This window comes from Watersipora subatra, chromosome 6 (genome assembly GCF_963576615.1).
Source record: "Watersipora subatra chromosome 6, tzWatSuba1.1, whole genome shotgun sequence".
NCBI classification, from domain to species: domain Eukaryota; kingdom Metazoa; phylum Bryozoa; class Gymnolaemata; order Cheilostomatida; family Watersiporidae; genus Watersipora; species Watersipora subatra.
Window position 1 is genome coordinate 39092339 of NC_088713.1, and position 14194 is coordinate 39106532.

General features: G+C 35.3%; 1 protein-coding gene across 5 annotated transcripts in view; it reads left to right on the plus strand.

Annotated features, from left to right (window-relative positions):
• LOC137398569 (uncharacterized) overlaps positions 1 to 14194 on the plus strand; it is a 237926-nt gene that overhangs the window by 75685 nt on the left and 148047 nt on the right. For 4 of the 5 annotated variants that reach the window (XR_010978965.1, XM_068084713.1, XM_068084715.1 and 1 more), the window contains one exon: positions 11925 to 11980. The exons of the other annotated variant lie outside the window; for it this stretch is intronic. The gene's annotated coding sequence lies outside the window, so the exon portion shown is untranslated. The remainder of the gene's footprint in view (positions 1 to 11924; positions 11981 to 14194) is intronic. 5 annotated transcript variants of the gene reach the window in all.

The window sequence follows — 14194 nt, forward strand, 5'->3', positions numbered from 1 at the left end:
TTTGCGAAAGATAATTTTATTCGTTTTGGATCTGAATGAGGCCAAACTTTTGCTGGTGCTACTAGTAAGCAATGCTTAATTTATTGAAGAAAAGAAGATAACTCTAATGTGCTATTCTCCTAACAATTTTAACAATAAAGTAGAAGAAGTAGATAATAAAGTATAATAAACTATAGAACTATCTGTTATTTGCAGTTTTATTCCTGTGTGGTGCGCAAACTGGAAAACCAAGACCTATACACTGTTTTCTCCCTTCGAATTGATTCAGAGTCACTTCCACTCCAAATCATAGAAAAGGTAAAATCAGAAAGCAATCAAACATATTTCATTTCGCTAAATCGGTGTGAAAGCATTCAATATGATGGCCATTTTAAGCATTGTAGAAACACTCACTGCTGATCAATACAAATCGGGAATCCTTAGCTATGCTATCCCCAGCGGAACTGAAAAAAAGGCATTTCGATCAATCGCATTCAGACATCTTGGCTTGGTTAGTGCAAATAGTTGACTACACAATAATTGAGCCATGATCATGACCTCACAGCGAGTCTACTTTTACAAGTTTTGTTTTTAGGAATACATCGGAAACCGTTGAATAATTTATATGGTGCAACTTTGAATTTAATAAATAGTAGGGTGCAAATTAGTTGGCAGCGTTTAACTCCGAATCAATTTGGCACATGGAAACACAGTGGCAGTCGAAAAGTTATAAGTGGTTAGGCAACAACCAGGCAATAATTTACATGACCGTTGCAATTGATATAAGGCGTCAGTTGTTTTTCTCCATTCAATCAAGTTTTAAAATTTAAATTGTTATGCGAATGCATCTTTTTCCAAAGCAAAATGCTTTACCCAGATCATCAGAGCTATCTTTTTATTGAAAGTGCAATAGTTTTATGTGATTATAGAAGTTGGCGAAGAGAGCCATAGGCTAAATAAATTTTTGGGAAGCAACAGACTTCTGAAACTGTTTAAAGAAATGACTGAAGCTGCCAGCTTCGTTAAGACGAAACAAGGAGTCTAATCAAGGCTATGATACCAAGGCTTTTTTAGAAGTAGTAAGTATAAATGAGTCAGTGGGTGTTACACTAACAAGGCACTTTGAAAACTATTTTAAAGGCTACATCGATGTCTATGTAGAGTGGTTGGAAAAGCAACACCTATGGTAACTATGCATATCAAAAGTTCAAGTTAGTCTCTGAGTGTTACATCAACAAGGCACCTTAAAATCTACCTTCAATTCTCTGTGGATGTCTATGTAGAGTGGTTGAGAAAGCAACTCCTATAGGGAATCCTCCTTTGGGAAATTAGGATCTGAATCATTTAGAGTAAATTGTGAGATCCTGAAACCCGGCTCATGGCGGTTTCCGCTTCACTCACATTTGTGAACCAAAAAATTTACAATGGGTTAAATCTTTAATACCTTGTTACACTGCATAAAGTACCACATACAGTCTCCATTTTACAAACAACAACAAACACATCTGCATAAGATGGTCCGGCACAGAAGATAATGAGAGCAAGATTTTTCAAAAAGTGTTTGGAATCGGACACAGAAATACCTCATGTAACCCATTTGAGTTTCACTCTGTACAAAAACTGAGATGATAGAACCTATAGAACTTTCTAAAAATGAGTCCTTCAAGTTTGGTAAATAGTTTAGACAATTCCGTTTGCCCGATAAGTTATCTTTCCTTGAAGTAGCTTTTTCCTCAACTCGAAAATGCTTGTCACTAAACATTTTGTATCTACTGATATTGTGCATGAAGTGCCTATGAAGTAGTTTTTGACAAATAAAATAAAGACACTTGAAAAACAACTTGACAATGAGCTCTTCGATGCGTACTTAGAGTAGTGGACCGGTGGAAAGGACATCTTTTCCAGATATGAGAAAATTTGCTAATAAAATTAATTTGGATAGTGCATAAGTGATTCTGTGTTTTATATATCTTTGCTAACATTTGCTGCTTGCTTACTCTCCATCAGACAAGGAACTTTAGATAAGTTTTACTTATAATATATATTTAGGAAATAACTGGTATTTTGTAACAGTAATTAATTTGTACTGAGGCAATTGTTGTTAATTGAGTCAAGACTTTTGCTCAAGGCTAGTATTATAGTTGAAAAACATTGATGGCTGTCTAGGGATTGGTTTTAAATTTTTCATAATCTTATTGCGAATTATAGCCAAGAGTCATTCAAGATTTGACCACTATTGTTTTTTATTTAGGTGGGCTACCTGAGGAACCTAATTCATTTTTAAATAAACTAACATGATGACTATTTTACTTTTGACTTATGAGCCTAAGTTTTGTGTGAAAAAAAACAGCAAATTTATAAAATTATGAAACTTCACCTACTTGAAAAGTACTCATATCTAAACTTGGACTCGTTTGAGTGTTTATGCTTAGTGTTTATGCTTAGTGTTTATGCTTAGTGTTTATGCTTAGTGTGTGTGTGCTTAGTGTATGTGATGAGTGTGTGTGCTTAGTGTGTGTGTGCGTGCGTGCGTGTGGGGGTGTGTGGTGTGTGGTGTGCATGTGTGCGTGTGTATGCGTGTATGTGTGTGTAGAATGTGTGCATGTGGGATGTGTGTGCATGTGTGTGAGTATGCGCATGTGTGAGGTGTGTGAGGGGTGTGAGGCGTGTGCACATGTGCGTGTGTGTGAGATGTGTGTGTGTGAGTATGTGTACATGTGTGTGCGTGCGTGTTCGTGTGTGTCCCTGCATGTACGTGCTTGCGCGTGTGTGTGCGTGCATGTGTGTGTGCGTGTGTGTGTGAGTATGTGTGCGTGCGTGAGGTGTGTGTTCTTGCTTGTGGATGTGTCCTTGTATGTGTCTGCTCAAATGATATGCATTTCTACATTCTTCTGCTTATTTTACACAAACCCCTTTTAAATGTGTTGCATTTGAGAATAGTGAGAGATATATTTTATTGCCTGGTCAGGCTGCATTGAGAGCAAGCAGTCAAACAACTCCAAGTTTACCTTTAAATTTATTTCAGTATTCAACGGAATGATTTACTAGAATGGAAGATGATGTGTTGAAAAATGAATTGTAACATTTGAGCTCTGTATTGATTTGTAGATTTTTTTAGAACTAGTACATCTACTCGTAAACTCAGTTCCATGTCTACTTCTACTACCACATACAGTGAGTACGACTGCTTGTTAAATTCACACTATTATTACCCGTTGTTTATTATATCCTTGTTCTACACACCTAAATCGGCTCAAAGTTTTAGGGTTTCACTTGTGGAACTATTATTGTCTTCTAGCTTCAGGGTTTCTATCATAGACTGGTTCATAGTCTTTTAGTTGGTTGTTAGTTGCTAAGTTTTATTTGCTTTTGGCCAGTTGTTAGTTGATAGCTTGCATTTGCTAGTTGTCAGTAAGTTAATTTGCTATACCTTATTTTCAGTTTTATTTGCTAGTTGCTTGCTGCTAAATGCCAATATTCACTGGCTATTTGCTAGTTTTGATTTCCTAAATGTTAGTTGTTGGTTTTTACCAGAACATCCACTTTGCATGCTTTGTTATTAGACAAGTTAATACAGTATATTAAATTTATAAGTGATCTAAATATTGACTCGCAACAAAATTGAAATTACAGTTATTTGATATCGAAAGATTCACCATGTCTTACTCTGCTGTGTTGTAGTGTCAAAATATGTGGAAATGTGATTACAAGCTCTTAAAAGCTCCAAAATGAACAGTTAGTCGCAGCCATCACAAACCGCAGGAAGTAAGGATCTCTTTCCAAAACGGCTCAAATTGGAAGTAGTTGTACAATGTGGCCTCTGTTGACACTTTCACTAGACCTCATTCACTGAAATATTCTCACAAATATATTTGATGCATTCAATAAAACTATGTCTACGGTTCTCACGCCTCTGTTTCATCGTCATTGTAACGCTCTTCACTTTCAGCACCGATATTTTAAAAGCTACCGTGAAAATTTGTTTCATTTTTTAATCTTAGCTCCAAGGAGTGCATATCATTGTCTGACAATAATGACAAGCCTGTTGATCACCTGTGATAATAAATAAATGCTACAAAAATTATTCACGGAGTTAGGGTCACATGATAGGATTACGACTAGAAGATTAGACCAAGCCAAAACAAAACTGTAAAGTAGCAAGTACTTATATTTGATATGGGGTCTTCGGCAAAACCCGAAGTGTTTGTCATAAACTAGTGCTACGCGAAGTTTTATATTGAGTTTTTTGTTGGCCTTTCAGTTAACATGAAAACATCATGTGACAAAACCATAACCAAATATAGGTAAAAATGTGTCAGATAAATAAACTAATTCCGATCCATGACGGCTTTGTGATGGCTGCAATTAACTGTTCGTTTTTGAGCTTTTAGAAGCTTGTAATCACATTTCCGCATATTTTGTACCGTTAATACAGCATAGTAAGACATATGTAGTTAATCTTTTGATACCAAATAACTGTAATGTTGATTTTGTTGCAAGTCAACATTTAAAGATTATCATACAACAACAGTGAGCTCTCTGAACGCCTCTACCAGAACCATGTTTTTTCGAAACTAACTTGGTCCTTACAAATGTCTTTTTTTACGAGTTTTAGGACTAAATGTTTACAACACTTCTATTTTAAATCTGATATTTTAGTCATTACCTCAACTTGATTGCGTAATTTAAAGATTTTTTATAGAAGAAATGGAAGTACCAGTATATCTTCGAGATGGCAGAGCAAGCAACCAGTATGTCACCAGTGAACATGGTTATGTAAAGATCCAAGCCATGATTGTTGATGCTGATGTCTCTTGTGCGGCGTTATGATGCTACAAGCTGAAGTTGGATGACTTCATGTTGAGCAGATACACAAAAATAGTAAGTACGAAATTGTAGGTCAGTTGTTTGAATTTTCACTGACGTATATTTTTTGTTCCTATTAAGGAAAAATATTGTATTGTAATATTGTAAAATATTTTTCCAGAGTACATTTTATTTAATTATTAAATATATTCACACTTTATCGCTACAGAAAATTAATCTCTATTAATAAAACCCAATCTCTCATTCTTGTGTTTCTATGAGTGTGTGTACGTGCGTATGCATGTGTGTGTATGTGCATGTGTGTGTGTGTGTCGATGTGTGTGTGTGTATATATGTGTGCATATATGCATGAGCGTGTGTGCATCCTTGTGCATGTGTACGTGCATGTGCATGACTGTTGATGTGCCTGTTTGTGTGTGTATATGTGTGCATATATGTGTGTGCGTGTGTGCATTCTTGTGTCTAGGTGCGTGTATGCAGATGGGCATGTGCACGTTTGTGTGTGTGCATGTCTGTTTATGAAGGTGCGTGTGGATGCCCGCGTGCATGCAGGTTTTTGTCAGTTTGCGCGGTTGTTTTATGATTCCACATTTTTGCTGATTTTATCCAAACTTCAACCCCATATGATCTGTGCTTTCCGTGTATGTGTGTCAATGTCAATTTTTTCTAAAAATCACTCTAATGTTCTCTGTGCTTCTCGCCAGGTTGCTAAAAATCTTTTGTTTCAAAACCCCGTCTGGTTCCCATAAACCAGCCTCTTAAACACTCACCTGCTGACTCTCTGATTGAAAATGAAATGAGTCTCGGGCATCATCAGTCTTACTGCTAGCTATTTTATAAAAATGTTGAGCTCAAATTTTAGCTGCAGGTTACAGAGTAGAATACATACAGGTTTGAATTAAACAAATAAATCAACTTTTTTCAAATACAAAAACTAATTTAAAAATTGTCATTTACGGCCAACATGTAATGGTTAACTTACTCGGTAACAAATAGTTATGTTTATAAAGTCCTTTATAAAGCAATGTGTTAAATTTTTAATATCTTATTACACTGCATAAAATACCATATAAAGTCCCCATTTTATAAACCACAACAAAAGCATCTGCATAAGATTAACCAGTGCAGAAGATAACGGGGCGAGATTTAAAGAAACTGTTTTGAGTTGGATACAAAAATGCCTCAAATAACTTGTTTGAGTTTCACTTTGTACAAAAACTGAGATTGAATAATACAGCCTATAGTACAACTGACAAGAATTCCTTGAAGTTTGGTGAATAGTTTACATAATTCCCTTTGTCAGAGAAGTTAGCTTCCCTTACAGAAGCGTTTTTTCAAATCAAACACTTGTCACAAGAAGTTTTGTATTTACCGATATTGTGTATGGACTTGCTTATATAAATAAAATATATTTTTGCATATAAAATTGGACACCGGCAAAACTACATCATGATTGCTGACAATGAGCACTTTAATGCGTATTTAGAGCAGTAGGCCGGTGGAAAGGACATCCCTTTCTGATATGAATAAATTTGTTTTTAAAATGTAACTGAAAGAGCGTAGTGCGTTCCCATGTTTTATATATTTTAGTAACCTCCGCTGTCACTAACTCTGCACTAGATAAAGAAATGTAGATAAGTTTTACTCACAAAGTTTAGCCTCTCTATGAACTAACTGGTATTTCTTGAAAGCAATTAATTCATACTGAAACGATTATTCTTAACTGGTCCTAGACTTTTTCTGAAGGCTAGTAATATAGTTGAAAGACATTGATAACTGACTAGAGAACTGTTTTTAATTTTTTTGTAATTGTTTGTATCATATAACTGAGAGTTTATTCAAGATATGACCAGTATTGTTATTTATCTAGATGTGCTGCCTGTGTAACACTTGCTGCCTGTGTGACCTAATTACTTTATTCAATTAAACTAACATAATGACTTTTTTTTCTTTTGACTTCAGAGCCTAAAATTTGTATGAGAATAAAAAAACAGCTAATTTATAAAATTATAGAACAAAAACAACTTGATTGGGAAAAAATCTCAAATCTGGGCATATACTTGTGTACATGTCTATTTTTAGTGTGTGCATGTGTGCGCGTGTGTATGTGTGTGGCGTGCGTGTGTATGTGTGTGTGGGATGTGTGCCTGTGTCTGGAATGTGTGCGCGTGCTTGCACATGTGTGTTAATACTTAGCATGTGTGCTTGCGTGTGTGAGAGTGTGTGACTGTATGTCTGTGTGTGCGTTTGTACATGTGTGCGTGTATGTCAGTCTGCACTAACGTCATCTGTTTCCACATTTTTGCTGATTTTAATCAAACTTCTAAATCTAAAACCAAAAATCTAAACTTCACCTGCATATGGTTTATGCTTTTTGCCGGATTGCTAAAAAATTCGGTTTCAGAACTGCTTCCTATGAACTTCTTCCAACAAGGCAAAATATCAAATATAAAATTTTCTGCGCATATACTAAATCTCTCCTTCTAAAGTTTACCTATTTCAACTTTTCTAAGGCATATTTTAACTAATTATCAAATTTATTCAATTTTTTATTGCTACAGAAAATTAATCTCTACTGATAAAACCCAATCTCTCCTTCTTGTGTGTGTACGTATGTGTGTGTATGGGTGTGTATGGGTGTGTATATGTGTGTATCTGTGTGTGAGTGTGCGTGCGTGCGCGCATGCATGTTGGTGTGTGTATGTATGTGTATAATGTATGTGTGTGTTTGTGTGTCTGTATATGTGTGCATATGCGTGTATATGGGTGCATATATGCATGTTGGTGTGTGTATGTATGTGTATAATGTATATATATGTGTGTGTGTGTGTTTGTATGTGTGTATATGTGTGCCTAGGCACGAATATGCAGATGTGCATGTTTGTGTGTTTGTGCGTGTGTGTGTATGAATGTGTGTGTGCGTGCGCGCGTGCGAGCAGGTTTTTGTCAGTCTCCGCGGTTGTATTGTGAGTCCACATTTTTGCTGATTTTATCCAAACTTCACCTTCATATACATGTAATCTGTGTGTATGTATGTCGGTGTGTATGTATGTCAAAAACAAACATACACACCGACTACTGATAGCGAGTTTATAAAATATCAGAGCCCAGGCGAGGCTGCATATTACAGAGTAGAGTACAAAAGGTTTCTGTATTCTCACTAATTAATTAACACTTTTTGCGAATGAAAAAAATTGAAAGTTGTCATCAAAAACTTGATAACTAGTTCATTATCAAGTGCTGATATTTGTAAAAGTCTCACAATTTACGATTTTAGGAAATATTTTAGGAACCAAAATGAGGTGAGAGACAACGACCATGTTAATTTAATGTACCTCTGAATACATAAAGGAATTTTAAGCTCTCTGCATGATCCACTTGTCCCGGGAGAACAACCTCAATGATGACAAACTCTTACTCTCTCCAAAAGTACTCAACCCCCCTTACCGATTTGCTACTTTGTAAGACACTTACCAAAACCAAAAAACTGTTCCCAGTAAGAGCTTCACACTTACTTGTGGAATCAAAGATGAACCTACACTTTAGTTTATTTGATCGGCAGTAGCGGGCTGGCAGAGTTTAATGTTGTAGGATCAAATCTTATGCGATGCAATCTCTTTTTCCACCTGCAACATTAGCTTTGGACAGACACGGGTTTTATTATAGCAAAATTTTCAACCTAAGTAAGGCTTTTCTGACAAGAAGCAGTATGGTATTGTTTTATTTATAGCTGCATGATAGCGGAAGAAAAGACAGACTTTAATCGAAGAGCAAATACATGTATATCACTTTTTGGTGCTTAATATCTTTACGATAAACTTTTACACAGTTTCAGTAAATTTTATTAGATAATATCATCATTCTTCTTGTATTTGAAATTGGTTTTAATGTTTGGGATGATCTGTCTGCCAGGATGTTTCAAGATTAAAATCAACAAAGATTGATAACTGTTTAAATATACAGAACAAGTAAAAGTGTGATTATGTGTCTATAGTTGCAAAGAGACTGATAAAACAGAGACGTGCAATGATGCAACATTACGTAATAACCGATATCAACTACCCTAGGACACTTATATTTTGCTAGTATTTAGTTTCGTGTGTGGCTCGCTGAGTAAAATTTCGGAGCAACTTAATTTCGCAGCTCTGATGAGTGCGAAAATACAGTGATGTGAAAATAAATGCAGTGGAACAAACATAATTAGATTCCTCAAGTTCAGTTCACCGATTAAAAAAATTTCAATTTGCGACTAGTTTGTAATTGTAAACCGCAGGTAGAATGGTGTGGGCAAGGTCGATAATGCAATTTGATCGCTTGCTGCCATTTGTTTCTTGAACTGTCAACAGGCCCGTGTTCACTGGGGCAGCTAGCTGGCTGGCTGGCTGAGTCGCCCAACTTTTTGGGATTTTTTTACGGTAAGTGCAGTCCAACTCGGATAACTCGCCCTCAGATAAAATGTAACATTTCATCTCAAACACAAGGTCAACTCAAACGGATTTGTATGGTCAGTTCCAGCGCAATGATAAATTCCTTCAGATAACTCGACCTCAACATCATTTATTCGAAAATTTATTTGCCCAATGGCCATGGACGCGGTTTTTACCACTGTGGAATATCACTTCATTCCAAGCCATAGAGACAAACATCAACTTCTATTAGTTCTTAGGCATCATTATTATCATCATCAGAGGCAAAATATTTTTGTTAACGACTTTTATAAAGGTTTGCAAAAGATTAAGTTTTATCAAACACCCGCTTGGCCATGTCCCATCGAAAACGTAAAAGCCTCCGAATGAACTTAAAATAAAATCCGCAAAATTGATCTTTGTTAAAACGCTCATAAGAAAAAGATGTCTTTTTTCTGAGCGTTTTGACTGCGGTCATGTTTTGCCTATTTTAATTTAAAAACGTCTCGTCAGTCACATCACTTAAAACAAAACAAATCTCAAAAAATTGCAAGTTATTGAAGAGGTGTCAGTGGTGAATCCAAACCTTTCCAGAGCCGTGCTGCTTGTGTAGTACTGCGAGTGTCAGTGCATGTGTCTTATTTTCTTTCAACACACGGTGCTCACTGAATTGATTGATGTCCCCAGCAAACGATAATCTACTAATTCGTGTAATTAATTGACATCAAATTCCTATCATTATAAATCATTCTTAATGGGAAAATAATCATACTTAATTGCAAAATAATAATGTAATAAATTTTGACAGTCAAATTATTTTGTTGGTTTATATTTTAACGATGCTATAGTGGTCGTTAAAACGTTAAAATAAATGTCGTTATAAAATTCTATTCACTTGTATCAATGAACAAAGCTATTTAGTTTTGCTTTTTCGCTCGTTTGTTATGATAGTTTAGTTTCGCACATAAAACTTTCGCGAGAGGATGACACCGCGAAAACGCGAAAGTTAGATGCCGCGAATACATAAGTGTCCTAGGGTATACCAATGACTGCAAGTGGTGATATCATTTCGTCGGCATTTTCCTTCTGAGCGCTTTAATTGAGATCTATTATGGGCGACAACACATCTTTAAACATCCTGGCTTAAACATCAAAACAACTGTTAACAACCAAAAAATACTTTTGCTTTACGATAAAATTTACTAAAATTTTGTGCTAGTTCATGTTCGAGAACCAATATTGCTGCCTGTATTAACCTGTTTAGTTGGATATTATAAAGTTCAGCATCACCATATGGCATATTTTAGCTGGCTTTTCCTATAACAAGAGCTGCATCTGTCTGTCTGTCTGTCTGTCTGTATAGAGCCACGGAAAGAATGCGAACAACATTGCACCACACAGGATTTTAATTTCCAGCATTAACTTCACCAGTCCAGCACACAACTTCCTAGGCTAAACATTCATCTCTCAGAATTTAAGAATACTTACAACATGCATATTCTTTGGGCTTTATCAACACACCTGACAATCTATCATGACACACTGGACTGCCAGGGTACTAACATTTGCTATAATACAATCAGTGTTGATGTTTTAAGCAACATTTTGAGATTTAGCAGTGGATTGTTTTGTTCAGGAATCAAACCAGGGACATTTGGCATACATATCATACTCCCACCTGCCTGACTCATTCTTGTACTATAGTTTTGTATTTAGTAGTACTTTTTGAATCTGGGGAGTTGTTAGTGATCAGCAGGTGTGATAACTAAATGTAAAATTATTCTGGAATGTCAGAGTTTCATCAATTGGCTCAGTTGTTAGTGTCAGTCATCTATGCTGAAGGTTGTGTGTTCAAATCCAGCACAATGCAATGTTTTGCTCACCTCCTGCGGTGACAGGGTTTCAACCTCTGGCCAGTGGCTTTTGCTAGAGGTTGGAGCAATTTGGAGAAGTGGTTAGCATATTTGACCACAAAGCAGATGGCTGAGAGTTCACATATCACACAATGCAAACTTACATGAAACTCCAGATTCAGACGGACATACATGGCTCTTATTATAGTAAACATTAAGCAAATAGTTATTCTCCGCGCTTTATCGGTACACTTTATGATTCTGGTACATGGTACACTCCACATGCATGATTTTACATGGTCCCTATGTGCCATGCCTCTAGCAAGGTGCAAGTCTTTACTGTAATAATATTGTGTATGTCCTTCTGTCTGTCGGAAACTACTGTTAGACGTAAAATATTCCTTTCCACACAAATTGTAATTCATGATTTAGTAGCCCAACATTCTAACACTGACAGTAATCAACTACCCAAACACTTTACAGAATATTAACGCACAGCCTTATTATCTTTGCTTTATCGACACACCTTTGAGCTATCACAAATCTCTCACCTTTGAAACCTTTGAAAAACATTTTGTATTTTCGTTTAATACGGCATACTATTAACTCTGACTAACTAACAAAGTCTGGAAAGATGACTTCCTTTTAACTTTTGCTATTTGCTAGAAACAGTTACAGAAAGTTATAATTCCATAACTTTGAATTAATATGCAGATCTGTGCTTATTTTTACTCCAACATAACTTTTAGCAACCACCTTATCAGAGCCTTCATTGTGAAATTTGCATGTTTAGTTCTATGTTTTGCTCTATGGCTTTACCACGACTACATTCTTTCTACTCTATCATTCTGTGTTTTAGCTCTGAGAACTCCAAAGTGCGTTTGCCTATCACATTTCCACATCGAGTCTCAAATGGTAAGATTGTAAAAGTGTGTAGTCCTTAACTACAGTAGTTGCCTTCCCATGCATGGAATTCCCATCTATCATTTGACAGTTACTAAAATAAGTTATTATGAAAGTAGGTGCATAAAAGGCTTGCTTAAAATGCTGCAGATGACTTTTTTGAACGGAAGCAAAATAGGCTTTTTTAAAGTTTTTTGTACAAGTAAATGTTAGTCAACAGCCATTTTAAATAATTTACTAATGCAAAATATCTTCAAATTCGTGATGGTAAGGATAATTGCTTTCTCATGGATAAGGCAACTACTAAAGTTTCAATAACCTAAGTAATCTAGAAGTTAGATTTATCGTGAGAAGATAATTCTAGTTTTTCCTCCATATCATGATCGTTAGATGCTAGGAATTAAAAATTGGATCAATTCATTATAGGTGTCCAATAATTTCACTGTAAATGTAGAAACTTAAGCTTAAATAATTTTGCTGGTTTTTTTAAATTTAATTTTATAGTTTAAAAAAATATTTGTTATGCACTTACATTAGGCAGGTTGGCCTAGCTGGAATCACCACTCATGCTTGAAGGTTGCTATATGAACAGTTATTGTAGGCAGGGTGGCCTTGCTGGAATCACCAATTGTGCTAGAAGGTTGCTATATGAACAATTATTGTAGGCAGGTTGGCCTAGCTGGAATCACCACTCGTGCTAGAAGCTTTCTATTAGAACTCACAAATTTTCTGATCAATATCATATAAAATACAAAAACACGAAATAATTTTAAAGTATTTTCAATGAACTAGTCTACAGAGTCTAACTTCATATTAGTGAGTTTGGTTTAAAAAAAACTGAAATATTATATATGTGTCGCGGTCACAGAAACCATGGTTAAGTCGCAAATCACTAAATTGAGTTATCCGTCTTTGAAGTTGCATTAACTGAATTTATAATATTGGTAACGATTTTTGTAACACGTGCATCTGGACCAATCAAAGAGTGATCTTTCCCAATCTGAAGTCAGTTTAGCCAATAGGCATCTTCAACCCTCGGAAAAACCCTCTTAAAACCGTTGCTAAGCTAAACAGGAAGTACTGAAAAATGGCGTCCGATAAATATAATCGTTTCGTTCTTGCCAATTTTAAAGATAACTCTGACATTTTGGATACTTATAATGAGTACTTTGGTGTTCCATCTGATGTCAGAAGCAGTAAAAGTAAAGGGAATCACGATGATGATTTCCTAACAATTCTTAAAAGATTATTACATTATTTAATCATAAGAATAATTATTCGATTTTATAGGATTATTATTAGATTTAATTATAAGAATAATGATTCGAATTTCCAAGATCGAAGTATATAGTGACCGATGGTGTGCAATATGTTACTGTTTTTACTTTTTTAAAGATTTTGCTGATGATTTGGCTGTGCCTGATATCGTGGTACTGCCAAGCCGTTTTAAATATCTACAAAATTAAGTAATACATTTTCTTATAAATATACAGCTATTTCTATGACAACCAGCTAAAATCTGTTTAGATTTTTGAATTCAGCATAATTTTTTGGATATAAATACAGAAATCTAGATACATATCACAACTTTTTGTTATTTGTTGCTATGACGTTTTAAAATGTAAACAAAATTATGCAGTGGTTTTAGTTTCTCAAACTTTAACACCATTTTTCTCAGAACTATGTTTTCGCACTAATGGTAAACGGGCATTCAGTTTATTGACCATAAAATCTGCTGTAATTAAGCTAGAATCCAAATTTTTTTTGCAAAATAATTGAGAGAATTTTCTCCTTCTGCTAATGTAGATAGCTCCTACTGTTACAATCCCGGCTTAACCATGGTTTCTGTGATCATGACCCAATTATAATCTTTTGGTTGGCTTGTAGTGGGACATGATTGGCCAAGAAATTGGAAAACTGAATAAGAATATGCTGAGCAAATATGTTGAAATATTTCTCTACGCTGACGACAGGCCATTTATAAAATTCTTTGAGTTTGTTGAGTACATGTAAAAGATAAAGTACCAGCCACACATTCACTTCATTTTGTAAAATTTTGTTGGCTAACGAGTGGCTCGTTGTAGTCACTTTTTAGCTGATTGAAGCCAACATTGTGCTGGTGCTACTAGAAAGCAATGCTAACTTCAATGAAGAAAATAAGATAACTCCAATGTGTTATTTTTTAACAGTTTTAAGCATAAAGTAGGTGAAAGTGATGATAAAGTA